Raw genomic sequence first — 15,018 nt, 5'->3', positions numbered from 1 at the left:
GACAAAGCCTAATGTGATTAATCTGGTCTGAAAGAAGCAGGTTTTAGGGCTCGTCCATTCACTCGGAACACACTCGCAGACGGAGCGTCGGCAGCAGCCAGACCCCAACCAACCAACCAACCCAAACTGCTGCTCCGCTGCCAAGTGGGAGATTATTCCTGTGTGTCATCACCAAACAGGAGGCTTTGAACTTGAATGGATCCCAACATGATCCTCTGGCGGGCTGGTGGGGTTTGCACACTGGCACGAGAGTGGATTTACGCTCCGCGGATGGGGACGGAAAAATAGGATATGAGGATGGGTTTGCCTGATGGGGCTCCCCAGTCTCTTTCCCAGGGAGAAGAGGAACTATTTTGGGGTGACAAGCACCCACCGGGACCCCCCAGCTGAGCAGGGAGAGGAGCAAATGCAGGAGCCGGGAGGCACCAGGATGGAACTGTCTCCTCATCACTCAGCGTCCCCACACACCGTGTTTGGCAGGAAATCCCTCCCAGGTCACGAGGATGTTCACTGCCATCTCACAACTCCATCAGGGCCAGATCCTGCCTTGTCCAGCTTCAGGGCCCACACCTGGCACTCAGGAAGGTCTGCAAACCACAGGGGACCCCTAAGTCCTCACCAGACACCAGGCACAGATGCTGCACCCCATGTCCAGCTCTGCCCTGAGCATCTCTCAACATCCGGGCTTTTCCTTTCCCAGGAAAAGGGGGTTGCCCAGTGCAGGAGCCACGCACACCCCACACCATTCTCTACAGCACAGAGGACCCATGGCATGGCATTCCCATGGCTATAGGGGCCACAGAGCCGCCCAAACAGGCAGCAGGTGCTCACTGTCCTCCGGTGTCAGGTGGGATTTGGTACTGCTGGATTTACCTGCAGAAGGGCAAGAAAAAAGGTGGAAATAGCCTCAAAATATCTGCTGGAACTGCTGTGTAACACTGCAAGAGAACCAGCAGATCACATGGGGGGCCAGGAGGGCAGCCCAGCCCCATAGGGTTCCACACACCAGAACTCCCTCAAATCCTGACATTCCATCATTTGGCTCATCTCACATGCAAATTGGTTTAGGAAGTTCAGACAAAATTGGGCATCTGCACTATGGAACAGCCCACTTTGGAGGCTTTTCTTTCAAAACAGAATGGAGGGAGGCAGAGCTCACTGGCACAAAAGCTGCTTGGCCTGGAGCTCCCCTGGACATCTGGACCAGGATTGGGGCATGGGACAGCAGGACAGTCCCAGATGAAGCATCGGGTGACACACTGGCATGGCAGCACACACTGCCAGTGCTCCCACAAGGACCTGCATCCTCCAACAGCCCGGTAATGCCACGAAGTGGGATCAGACCCTGGACACTGAACCCCTCAACCACCTCATGGCAAAGCGAGGGCGTGGAGTCCTGGGAATCCAGCTTTGGGAATAACACAGAACCAGCAGGTTGTAGACCTGGGGTCATCACACCAAACCCTTGCAGGGAACAGCAGCCCTGCAATTCCTGAGCCAGCTTTAATTGAATAATTAAATCTAAATGTGATGGCCACATTCCCAGGTGACAGTGACCCACAGACAGGAAACACAAAGCAACGGAAATCCCGGCCATTCCACAGTGCCCCGATACCACAACCACTCCTGCAAGCCCATCCAGCAGCACCCACCCACCCCCAGCCCCGTGGCACGCCAGGATGGCGCCACCACAACCTGGCACACTCCATTGCCCTGTGGAACACACAGGAGCCCCCAGGGCTGCTCCTGCCTCCCCTGCCCTCCAGCTAAATCCACCACAACACCTGGGGGCCCTCCTTAAGGCGATGTCTGTGCTGCCTTTAAATTCCCACAATGTGCTGAGAAATGCCTTCTTTCCCCTCCCCCTTAATTCCCAGCTCCTCATCATCCTCCAGACAAAGCTCCATCCCAAGGCAGCCGAGCAGCATCGCACAGTCAATTTTATTTAAGCAGCACGTTGACATTTCCTCCAGCAGCTCCTTCACAAACCAAACACTGTTATGATGCTGTCACAGGGATTTACTCCTCTTGATTAATTATAGGAAAGACAATAGTAAAAAAATATACATAATTCCTGGGTTTATCTGCCTTTCCCGTGGCTGTCGGAGCTGGGGGTCCCAGCGATGCCTGAGCACAGCCTGAGCTCACCTGGTGCTGCCATCGCTCCTTGTGCCACACAGAGCTGCTCCAAAGCTGCTTAGCAACAGATAAATCCCTGCATGGCTCCAGCACACGGATCACACCCTCGATGCCTGGGACAGGGAGCATGGCCAGAGCCACCAGGGTGGACCAGCCTCACCAGGAATGTTGGTGCAGGGACCCCCATGCACCGAGAGCAGCTGGAAGAAGTTTAACAATGGGGAGAAGGCTGGGAAGCACCAACCAGGTGTGCTTGGAGGTGGCAGGTCCTGTTCACTGCCAGGGAAGGTTTCCCAAAGGTGGTGACAGTCCCCACGAGATGCCCCAGGGGTGCTTGAGGGCCACAGTGTCACACCACAGGACAGTAGTAGTGGTGGCACCCCCAGAGCATGACCCTGGCTGGAGAATGCTCAGGGGTGCAGCCCCACCCTCCTCATGGGATGCCAGGTTGGGGCAGAGGAGCCACCCAGGGCCAGGCCTCCCACACCAGACCTGTGTAGAGGGGTCCCAGTGGTGTGGAGGGGATCCCCCCGGCACCACAGCCCCTCCCCAAGGACCATGGGCAGCCCAGCCACCAGCAGAGAGAAGCACAGGGCCACCCAGCTCAACATCTGCACCACCCTGGGCTTCCAGTTTGCCCAGTCACCAAGCACAGCTCCTCTCCCTCCCTACACACCCTCAATATCTGGTTTCATGCAGCCAGACCTGCTTCCCATCACCAGCACACCAGATCCAAAGCAAAGAGTCCATCCTCACCTCCCGGGGCCGGAAAAGCAAATGCTGCTTCCACCACAAACCATCCCATCCTCACCCCCCGGCCACTCCCCAGTTTAACGAGGACGTGGGAATTAATCAGCCCGGCCTTGGGGAACAGAGCCCTCCCCCCTTCCCAGACCTTGAGTGCTCTGCTGGGACCACCTGGAGCGATTCATTACCGTTATCACTAATTGGCAGTGACTGCAGTGACATCGTCACCGGGCTGTGGGCAGGAGGAGGGCACTGAGCCAGGGCCACCAGCGAGCTGGCAGAGGGTCACCGCTGCCAGCACAGCCCCCGGGGCTGTGTACGCGGCACACGCGGCTGTGTACTCGTTTTCATCTCCCAGAGAAAGCCCCTCAAAACTTTAGCACAAAAAGGGGCTCGGAAGCTGTGAGCCCCCTCACCCTCCCTCAGCAGTTTTCCTCCCCTCGCCCTTCCCCAGCCAGGGAATGTTTAACACCAGCACACACGTACCACGCGGCCACGGAGGCGCAGCAGAGTCCTGCAATGGGCTCCTGGGTTTCACCCTCGCTGCAAAGGGTGCTCCACACGACAAACGGGCTTTTCCCCCGTTCGGCACGTTTTTTGGCTCTCCTGGGGAGCCAGGGCAGCGCCAAGGCAAGTCTGCGAAGGAGGAGGAAGCAGAGGGGTGGGCTGGAGGCAGTGGCGAGCTGGGCACGGGGTTTGCACCCAGGTGGGGTGCTCTGAGGAGGGCTGGTGGGCGTGGGGTGTCCCGGGAAGCCCACCCTGCAGGTGGCGAACGGCTCCCACCGCATCGCCTGGCGATGGCTCAGCGCCGCCGGAGCCTGCGGGGCTGCTGCGGGCGAGCAGCGCCCACCCAGCGCTGCCCTCCCGGGGGATCCCAGCAAAGTGCCCACGGGAGGCTACAGCAATTCCCAGCCCCAAGGCTCTACATCCCCAGGCTGATGCCCACGGAACCCCTGAAGCAGATCTCCTGAGTCAGCCCTCCCAGCAGCAGCGAGCAGCTCGTTCAGTCCCTGCCGGATGAATGATGCATCATCAAATAAAGCCCAGTGTCACAACATTAACAATATTTATTTTCAGGCTAAGCTGCAGCCTGGGCTTTTGATACCAGTAATTAAAGCAAATGGTTCATCTGTTATCAGCTCTGCATCCCTGGAGCCAACTGTCCATGTTTTGAAGCCCTGTATTATCTTTTTTTCTTGCAGCCTCATGGGAAGGGGGGGATCAGGCTGATCCACACACACTTCGAGGATCCCGGGAGGAGTGTGGCATGGCCCGAGCCCAAAGCAGAGCCATGGCCGGGGCAGCCACCTTGCTCAAAGCTTTTTTAGTAGTGAAATGAAGGAGTGCTAATCGCACAAAGACAAATTGCTGCTCTAGCTTATACCTGAAACCAGAATTATTAGAAGGACAGCAGCAAGAGAAATAATAGGTCCCTTTCCTGAAGGAGCCCGTCCCTGGGAGCTTCACCATCCAGCAGCGTCAGACTAATTTCCGAGGTGGCTGGTTTTGCCTCCCGGAGGTTCCAGGCTACTCCAGAAAGGTTTTTAATGCCTTTTGCACCACTTTTGTCCATCGTGGGAAAGGAGCGGCGAAGGCACCTGCCAAAGCCCTTGGACCAGCCCTGAGCTGGGCAGTGATGCTCTTCCAGAGCCTCAGCAGGGAGCAGAGCACCCCAAGTGCCCCCACAGCAGGGACAGGTCGTTCTCTGCATCCCGCAGCTCTCAGGTGCCTCGGAAGGGGCTCAGCCCCTGGTGCCACCGCAGCTCCTACTGGGCACACTCCGGGGACAGAGACGAGAGCCAATTTTGAGGGCTTGAACCCCCCCAAATGCTCAACACACTTCAAAGTTGTCCACACACCGGGAAGACCAGCAGCAGCACCCAGAGCCCCCCTGCACCCGCACCCACGGGCAATGCCACCCCTCACACCCCCAGGGAGCCCCCACCCGCACTCACGGGCGATGCAGCCCCACGCACACCCAGGGACCTGCTCCAGCCTCTGCTACCGGCCACCCACGGGGTGGGGGGTGTCACCCACAGCCCGCACCGCTCCGAGATGCTGCAACTTTCCCCGGGCCGGGAGCGGGGCTGGGGGGAACGAGCATCCCTGGATCCGCATCCCGATCCCTGTCCCTGCGGAGCCTTGGGGCACCCCCGGCACCTCCTGCCCGCCCCGGGGGAGATGCGGTGAGACCCCCCCGCTGCCGCTCTCCCGCTCCCACGCTTGGCTGCAGCGCGGGGGACCCCCGACCCCCCCTTACCTGGGCCAGGGTCCCGGAGTGCCGGGGCCGCTCCCCGCGCACGGCCGGGCTGGCGCTGCGCGGCTCCGGCGGCAGCACTGCGGAGCAGCGCGGGGCGGTGCGAGGAGGGGACACGGGAGGGGACACGGGAGGGGACACGGCCGGGGCCGCCCCGCTCCGTGCCCGCCCCGGGGAGCCGCCCCCGCCCTCCCCCAGCCCCCTCTGGTACCCCCTCCCGCAGCCGGCTGGAGAGGGGGGCGGCAATGGGACCCCTCTGCTCATCCTCTCCCCCATCCCGCTCTCATTCTTCCTCCTGCTCCTCAACTCTTTCTCACCCTTTTCTTCCATACCCTCTCAAATCCCATCCCATCCTTCCCCAGCCTTGACCACTGCAGGGCGAGGGAGGGGATTCTCCCTCTCTTCTCTGCTCTGGTGAGATCCCAACCTGCAGTGCTGCATCCAGCTCTGGAAACCTCAGCACAGGAAGGACATGGAGCTCCTGGAGTAAGTCCAGAGAGACACAAGGGTGCTCCAAGGGCTGGATCCCCTCTGCTTTGGGGCCAGGCTGGGAGAGCTAGAGGTGTTCATCTGGAGAAGAGAGGGCTCCAGGGAGACCTGAGAGCCCCTTCCAGTGCTTAAAGAGGCTCCAGGAGAGCTGGAGAGGGACTTTGGACAAGGGATGGAGTGATAGGACAAGGGGGAATGGCTTCCCACTGCCAGGGGGCGAGATTAGATGGGATATTGGGAAGAAATTCTCTCCTCTGAGGGTGGTGAGGCCCTGGCACAGATTGCCCAGAGCACCTGTGGCTGTCCTATCCCTGCAAGTGCCCGAGGCCAGGTTGGATGGGGCTTGGAGCAACCTGGGATAGTGGAAGGTATCCCTGCCTATGGCAGGGGGTGGAACAGGATGAACTTTAAAATCCCACACACCTGCAGCATTCCCCAAAAGCTGTGGGAGCTTCCTGTCGCTCCCAGTTCCCAGTTACTGGGGATCCCACAATCCTGGCAGCCCTAAAGATCATCCTAAAGATTGCTCTGAGCCGCAGGCACAAGAGGGGCCCACACTGTCTCCAGTCCAGACTTCAGAGGAAGGAAAATTCCTCATTCCTCCAGCTGGATTTCCCCACTTTTATATAAATGATTTTTACCCAGCTGCACGTAAGCCTCTTATGAAAACCCTACTTTTTTGGGGATTTAAAAAGAAATCCCTAAAGAGACAGAAATCCTTGAAGGATGGAGCATGTTCTTGCCTTCAGCAAGGAAAGTATTCCACCACTCAAGGCTGAGTGTTGATTGGCATCATGTAAATGCTTGATGGACACCTCCTTCCCTTCCAGGCCCAACTCTGTGTTTTTATTTAGCAAAAGAATTCCTCGCTTATGCAAAATAGTTGGAGAGAGAAGCACAGGACTTTCAAGCTGATCTGTCTTGACACCTTCCTCAGAGATTCATAAAAAGCAGCAGAAATTTGAAAATCAGATCTAAAACTGGCTTTCCAGAAAGGAAAAAAGCAACACCTGCCATTCTCTGTTCTGAATACCTGGCACTTCCACACTCCTTTTTTTAGCCCATCTTCTAAAATAAAAGAGCCAGTTTGATTTTTTTGTGGAATTAGAAATCCATTTTGGCAGTCTGGCAGATCCTGCAGCAGATCAAAGCAGGAGGGGTTATTTATTTTTTTCCTCCCTGGTTTATTTTTATGCTCACCAGCCCTCTGGTTCTCCAGGAATTGCTGTGTTTCCCTTGGGATCTGACTGAGCATGGGGTTACCCTCTCTGTTTGATCCCAGAGCCATCCTGACTGAACTTGGATGGAGCTCATGGACCAGCAGATCCTGCCTGCATGCTCAAGTTCAAGTGCAGAGGCAAAAATCCTGGAAGTTATCTGGGCAGTGCAGCATTTCCCTGTCCAGGTTGGAGCTCGGGCTGGATGCAGCTCCATCCCAACAATCTTGAGTTTATCCCCATTGGCAGCTGATTTCAGTGGGAATAACTGAGGAATAAAACCAAGTTCATGGCTACAGACAGCCCTGGGGGTCAAATCACCACCTGCTGCAGACCTGGAGGCTCTGCCTCACCTCCAGCTGACTCCTGTGCTTGGATGCAGCCAGTGCTGGGGATGGAGGAGACGATGGAGCTGGGGAGGGAGCCAAGGGTTGAGCCAAGGATGGAGCCAGGGATGGAGATATGGATGAGGCTGGGGATGGAGCCACTGACAGAGCTGGGGATGGAGCCAAGGATGGATCTGGGGGCAGAGATGTAGATGAGGCTGGGAATGAATTCAGGGATGGAGCCAAGGATTGAGCCAAGGATGGAGCTGGGGATGGCATCACAGATGAGGCGGGGGATGGAGCTGAGATGGAGCCAAGGATGGAGCCAGGGACAAGGCTGGGAATGGAGCAATCCCCCCAGGGCAGCACTGGCAATGAAACACAAGTACTGCTAACTCAGCATTGCCAACCCTGCACCTCTGATCAGATGCTCTGGGAGGAAACCTCTCCCCTCATTTACAGCACAATTAGTCACATCTAATTGGAGCACAGGACAGGAGACAGGGAGCAATGAGCCAGTGCCAGGCCCGGATTATCCCTCTGGTACCTGCAGAGTCGGGCAGTCCAATGGAAAAAGGAATATGAGCTTTATAAAACAATTCTTCCTCTACGCTTTTAATTAAGATTAAAAGTGGTCCAGTGGAAATCTATAACCTCTCAGAGCTCAAGCACACAAAAACTCTGAATAACAGCTGACTCTGATACAGGGGAAAATAAATCAGGAGCACGTCAGGCCCTCCCCACACAGCTCCAAGCACGGGTGCATGGAGTTAAATTAAAAGGATTTATGGCAGCTTGAATGCCCAGGGGAGCATTTTTCCACTCCTGTAAATCACTTAAAGCTGAGCTGCTCCACCCCAAGCTGGCCTGGCCACAGATCCCAATGGATGCCCCCAGGAGCATCCTGGGATGAGACAGCAGGAATCGTGTGTGGCTGCACCGTAACTCAGCACGTGCGGCCCATCACACCCCACCCAAGGGATTTAGGGTGACTTAGTTATTTGACATGTGAAAGAGATGGGAAAGGACTCACCACCCACCACCCAAAATCCATGAACCGCTGCCCAGAGCAGCTCCTCACTGGGGATTATGCTTTGGAAAAGAGGTGGAGGAGAAAAGAAGGAGAGGAGGATGGAGAAGGGATGATGGGCACCAGCCTGAGCTTTCTGAGCAGCAGGACAGAGCCTGGCAGCTGAATCCAGGGAGGCTGGGGACCTACTTTTTCAAGGAGAGAAAACCCCAAGCCAATATTTTGGCTGGAGCAGCAGAAAACCATCCCTCAGACTCTCCCTCAGCACCTGCCGGGATGCAGCCGGATCCACATCGTTTCATTAACACCTTGAGCCCCTCCAGCTCACCCTCCTGCCAGCTCTGAAAATAACAAACAAGGCACAAACCAGAGGAGACAGCCTTGATTAATCCCCCCCATTGAAGTGCTGGATTTTAAAAAAAGACATGGAAGAGGAAAGGAAAGGAAATTTTCCCCCTTGTCACTTGATTCAGGTGCTGGGATGTCACAGGGAAAACAGCTGCTCCAAGGGCTGGTGAAGGGATGGAGGAGGAACAGCACCTTGTGAGGATGCCAGGACATTTTTGACCACCCACAGTGTGTCAGCCCTCTGGTCCCATCCCTGCCAGAGATACCAAAAAGCATCCGCAGCAAGGGGGCTTCAGCATCCCAACCCACTCTCACCCATCCCAGGTGAAAACTCCCCTCCTCAGCCCACTTCCCTCCTCACCCCAGAGACAGAAAATCCCACAGGGATCCCAAATCCCTCGGGAGATCCCCCATGTCCCATTCCTGTGGTGGCACAGGCAGGATCTGGCCCAGCAGGGTCCCAGCAGCGCCGCAGAGCCCCGAGCTCAGCAGGCCCAGCTCACTCGTGTCGGCAGCTCATTACACTCTTTTAATAAGATATGTGCTAGTTTTACATTCATTTCTCATTCCTGATAACGTTCTGTCCTATATAACTGCACTATTATCCTTGGTGAGGTGAGGGGAAGAATATATTTCCTAAAAGACTGCCTGCATTAATTTTGCAGTAAGTGCCATAAAAGATTTAATCTGCAGCTCCTCTTTTGTTAATGGGATTAGTATAACTTATTTACTGATTTAATTAATTGGCATGCCTTCCACTCAGCTGAACACGGCGTTTCACAAACTTACTGGTTCCAGCTGAGGAGAACTGGGTGTCGTTTCATTTTGGAGGCTGCGGAGAGCACGTACCTGTGAGCCTTAAATAATTGAAATGATTTCCGACAGCACATTAAAAAGAGGGGAGGAAGGAGCTTTATCTTCTCTCCTACCCGTGAATGTGGAGAATCATCTGTGCTACACCATTGCTGATATATATCCAATACCAGTTGTCACTGGTGACACCCTCCAGCGCCGTGAGGGACCCGCAGAGATGGTTGGAGGGACCTCCTTCATCCCACCCGCTGCCTCCTCACAAACACAGGGATTTATTCATTTATCCATCTCTCATCCCTCTAAAGCCCAGGGTGATGGCACTGGGGTGCACATGGGAGGGTCCTGAGCTGTCACCCCAGGACTGGGGGAGCAGCACCCCCCGACACCTTTGCATGGCTTTATTTAGGTCACCCTGTGCTCGGCAGCCCCGCTCACAGCGGGGGAGGTTGGACTTCACACTCTTGCTCTCGGAGCTGCTTTTCTAGGTCACCAACCCACAGCGGTGTATTAAAATAGAGCCTCTCCTCTCCCCATCCCCACGGCCGTAGGCTGCTGCGGTGCCCGGGCTGTGCCAGCCGCCAGCCGGAGGGGAAGGGGTGTGACAGGGCTGCTGCGATCCCTGCTCCTCCGCGGGAACGCTGCGGGGGGGCAACGCTGCGCCCCCAGAACAACCAGCTCCGAGGGCATTTGGGGTGGGCACGGCAAAATGACCCCATGCCTGGGGACATATGGATCCGGCAGCCCCACTCCTGGCTCCCTGTCCAGGCAAATCCCAGCCTGGACAGGGAGTCCTGGAGGGGGCAGAGGATCCAGGCACTGTGATTTGGGTCCCCAGCCCAGCACACCTCGCATCCACGGGACACACTCAAAGCCACCAGCAACCATCTCATACAAAGGGCTGTTTTCCAGCTTATTTTCCTGCAACTCCTGCAGGATATCGATACCTGGAGGTGCTGCTGACCCCAAACTCGGCACCCCATGTCACTGGGTGTCACCTCCGAGCTCCAGCCGGTGACCAGGGACAACCACCCCGTGCCAGACTTTATATAAAGAAATCCCAGCTCCCAGCCCCCAGCTCAGCCCAGGAGGTGCCGCCTCCAGCAGCAGTTTTTGGTCGATCTGCAGTAATTAACTCCCAGCCAACGGCGATGTCCAGGCAGGCGGCCGCATTCCCAGCCGGCACAGAACCCTGGAAGCATTTCTCCCGTGGAGAGGTGGGCGGCTCCACTCTGAAGCAGAGAAGCATCATCCCGCTCTTATCTCACTCCCCGGCAGCTTCCAAATGGAAATTTTACACTGGGAAAGAAAAGCCCAGCCTGACAGGTGTCTGCTGGCTCCCTAGCCTGACTCCAAGAATATCTCCCTGTTCTGCCAACACACGGAGGCAGATTTCAGCTGGTGGCTCCCCTGACCCTCCCCAGCCGGAGCATCGCACACGGATCCACAGGGAAGAGGCAGAAAGGCTGCTTGGGTGGGGACAGGAGCACCAGCTCACCGTGACACTGCTCACTGGGGATGCCAGGGCTGGCCTGGAGCTGGGTCAATGGAATTAATAACCTCCTGGTCTTTCCAAGTAGTGGTGACTAGCCACAGATCATTACCCCACCCAGGGACTCCCTGGCAGCACACAGTGGGTCTTTGGGGTCCATTTGTTATTATTTCTCTTCTCTCTGGTTTTTAGAGTGCTCCTTTCCTGCACCCTGGGAATGATGCTCTGCCCCTGCTTTGCCTGGAAAAGCTGTGGCTGCCCCATCCCTGCAAGTGTCCAAGGCCAGGCAGGATGGGGCTTGGAGCAACCTGGGATAGTGGAAGGTGTCCCTGCCCAAGGAGGTGGAACTGGATGAGCTTTAAGGTCCCTTCCAACCCAAACCATTCTGGGAGTCTGTTATTCTTTCCAGATGTCACCCCAGGCCAAAGGTTCCTCTCACAAGAAAGGAAATCAGTAATATTGATCATCTGCCCCACCAGACCTGCCGTGATCAGGGCCTGAGGTCCCTTCCCAGTGCTGGCACCAGGGACAGGACTGTGCAGGTTCATGGGGACCTGTCTCCCTGCTGTACGTGCTCCCTTTTCCATATGAATCCACAGCAAAAGCCTTGGCAAGTCTGAACTCCCCAAAATCTCTGTTGGGATCAGGCTGTTCCAGCAGCACATGTTGTACTCACATGGGAGGGAGCAGAGGCACCTTTTCCAGCCACGGTGCTTGTTTAACAAGCTCAGGGATCAATACTGTCATCAAGTCCTGTCCAAGTGACAGCATGAGCGACACTCGGCTGCAAAGGGATTTGGCTGCAAAGGGATTTGGCTGCCAAGTCTTCCCAGCACAGAGCGATTTGCTGGATGTTGATCCCAGGGGCAAAGCCCAGCCTGGACAGGGAGCCCTGGAGGAGGCAGAGGGTCCAGGTGCTGTGATTTGGGTCCCCAGCTCAGCACTCCTCATACCCATGGGACACCCTCAGAGCCACCAGCAACCATCTCATACAAAGGGCTGTTTTCCACCTGGTTTTATTTCCCAGCCAATCCTGCAGGATATCTATTGATCTCTGCCCAGGCTGCTGCCTTGAGAGGAATGATTTTCTTGTGGAAATTAAAGCAGCAGCAGCTGAGTTTCTCACATGAGAGTGGAAAGGTTGCTGGGCTGGTAGCACAAGGCACAATTTGGGAGCTGGAAACTGTCTGGTTGGAGCTCCCAGGATCTGGGATGGTGTATTTCCAGCTGCCAGTGTGCCTTGTTTTGGGAAGAAACTCAGCAGATATCCCTCATCCTGGGCAGCACAATACTCCACTAGGCCAGGGAGGACAAGCAGCTCCTCAGAGCCAGCCCTGGAGCCTCTGCAATCCCTTGGGAAGGGTTAAACATGGAGTATCACAGCATGAATATTCTCTCCAACACCTGCATCTCCTCTGCAGGGGTGAGAGAGGAGAGGTTTTGAGATATGCCAGAACCGTTGCTTTGATCTTCAGTGGAGGCTTCTTGCTGCTGTTTAAAGGAAAAACAACCTCAGAGGGCTTTGATATTCCTGAATACACAAACACTGGGAGAAAATATTCCTTAATACACAAACAATGGGAGAAAACAGAAATGCTCTGGAGTAGTTAATGTGTATTCACGCTGGATTCTGTTAACCTGGATAAAGAAGATCTTAGTGAACAGCCTCCTGAGCATCCTCCCAGGAGGGTGTTTGTACAGATCCCTCTTCCAGGAGAAATGTGCAGAAGGTCAGAGAAAGTCACTCAGATCAGCCCAATAAATACAGGTCACCCATCACTGGGCAGCTGCGGCTGCTTAGTGCAGATTTATGGCTCCGAGGGTTCCCGCTGAAGATGAAGTGCTGTTCCTGGACCTGTGACCCAGGAAAGGGGCACAGCATGGAAACCACACACTGAAATGTATTGCTGGGCATTCACTGGATGGACAGATGGACACACTGGGCCAAGATCCCTTCTGGACACAACAGCCAGTGATTGATTTTTGTGTGGCTGCCCAGAAACCACCTCCCGCGGGGGGATTTCCAGGCTTTGTCCTGGCTCTGGGCAGAATCTCCTGCTGCAAATGCAGGTTTTCCCAGCTCCCTGGCAGCAGGGAGGATTGTAGGGAGAGGGTTATGGCAGGATGGAGACAGTTCAGTGACAGACAGACAGTGATTGACAGACTCAATCGATCCCGCTCCACAAAGGATGATCCAGTGTGATGACATTGGAGCTGGGCTGGTGCTGCAGGATCATGGGCAGCACCTTCCCACCCTGCACTCCAAGAAATGCATCTACAAACCCTGACCTGAATTTCCATGCAAAACCTGACCACAATTGGCAGTTCTTCCCCAGAGGATCAGATCTGGGGGGTTGGTGAATTCTATCTTTGCTCCAGCAGGCACAGCCAAGACGCTGCACAGACGGATACTTCGCTCCAGCTACTGCACTGGGATATTATAGGATATAATGGACACGTTCTATTTGGACCTAGAGATAACTAAGGAAGAGGAAATGACTTGGCAAGAGCTGAGCCCTCATCCAGCCACAGAGATTTGGCTGGAGGCAGAGCCAGGAGAAGGCACCTGGTCAGCGCCAGCACCGCTCCAGCTGATGGATTGGGAGTGACAGCCCAGAGCCCTGTGGCTGTGACTCTCTGCACAACCACAGAGACGAGCAGAGACCCACGAGCCAGAGCTTCCTGGTAAGAAACTGACCCATCCCTGTATCCCTGCATCCCTGCATTCCTGCTCAGGAAGTGAGATACAGCAGGAAGGAGCCTGGGGTTTAACAGGCAAGATCCCAACAAGATCCCAACAGCCCCAGGGGTTGGCACTGATAAAGGAACGGCAAGGATTGGTCTTGTTGCAAGGAGAACTATCTCCATCCTGATTATTTTCTCCTTACAGAAAGCCAGCACAGCAAAACACCATCCAGGTGTGCATGGAGCGGGATGGGAAGGCATCTCCACTGGTAAGGAATGTTGGCACTGCCGAGAGTGCAGGAACGGGCACAGGGAGCGGGATGCAGCCCCCTGTGCCTGGACCACCTCCAGCAACATCACCATGGCCAGGAGGGATTTCTAGGGTGCCTCCCCCCCTGTAGAAGTGACAGTCAGGACTGACCTCTCAATTAGCAGAGCAAATGTCCCCATTGCAAGGTGCTCCATCCTCTGTCCCATCCTGCACAGCCCACGCGGAACACGCCCCGTCACAGCTCCTGCTGCCTCTGGCTGCTCCAGTCACCCTCCCAGCTGCTGATCTCAGAAACATCTGTTAAAGCGCCTTTTTCTTCCAGGAACAGATTGAAGTGACCCGATTTCCAGGACTGCTCATATGCACCTGCATCCATTGAGCAGATTCGACTCTTATTTCCTAAACTGCTTGTCCCCACGCTGGGATCTGCACAGCCACTGCTCCCACATCCCACTGACCTACAGCCCCTCCTCTCCTCTGCTTGTCCTCATGGATGGTCTGACAACACTTATAGAAGAAAGAGTGGGATTCCTGGTTATGGCTGGATGTGGTCACCTCTTGCCAGTGATCACTGGAGCAGCCTCATCCCTGCTTGGGAAGCAAAGGAAGTTCCACATCCTCCTCATCTGCCTTCAGCCCAAAGCAGTGGCTGCAAATCCATGGCCGTGCTGCAGTCCTGGTGTCCCTGTGACATCCCAGGGATACCTCAGGCACAGCTCTGGCACAGCTGGTGCATCCTGTGGGTGGCCTAAATCTCTCTCCATGTCCCCCTCCAGTGCCAACACACCCCTGACCATGGCTAGGAGGTGACCTAGTTGGGGACACCACATCCCCCAGAGCCCAGTGCCCATTCCTGCACCTGTGCCTGTCTGTGGCCCTGGACCAGATGGGAACAGCAGGAACCACATCACAGCTCCAGCACAGCACGAGGCTGTGTCCAGCCAGCATCCCTTGGGAAGAGACCATCCACCAACAGAACCAGCCTGTCCCAGAGCTCCTCCTCTTAAAACAGCAGGAAAAAAAGACCAAACCCCAGGATGAGCTTATCCCCCTGGACACCTCCCGCCACAACCCAAGTCTGAATTTCCATCAAAAACTTGACCGTGGTTTGGAGTTCAGAGGGTCAGATCCAGATTTTTGGTGAATTCAACCCTTTCTTTGGCAGCATTGCTTTTCCTCATCCTCTCCCACAGTCCACACCCCCCAG

The 15,018-nt window shown here is 55.6% G+C and overlaps 1 protein-coding gene across 1 annotated transcript in view; it reads right to left on the bottom strand.

Moving 5' to 3' along the window:
- RPH3A (rabphilin 3A) overlaps positions 1-5,234 on the bottom strand; it is a 32,385-nt gene extending 27,151 nt beyond the window's left edge. The window contains exon 1 of the mRNA XM_017814477.1: positions 5,147-5,234. The gene's annotated coding sequence lies outside the window, so the exon portion shown is untranslated. The remainder of the gene's footprint in view (positions 1-5,146) is intronic.
- Between the last annotated feature and the right edge of the window lie 9,784 nt (positions 5,235-15,018).

The sequence above is a fragment of the Lepidothrix coronata genome, unplaced genomic scaffold (genome assembly GCF_001604755.1).
Source record: "Lepidothrix coronata isolate B3197 unplaced genomic scaffold, Lepidothrix_coronata-1.0 Scaffold44, whole genome shotgun sequence".
Classification (NCBI taxonomy): Eukaryota; Metazoa; Chordata; class Aves; order Passeriformes; family Pipridae; genus Lepidothrix; species Lepidothrix coronata.
The sequence above is the reverse complement of the archived record's forward strand: the minus strand, read 5'-3'. Positions and strand labels throughout refer to the sequence as shown.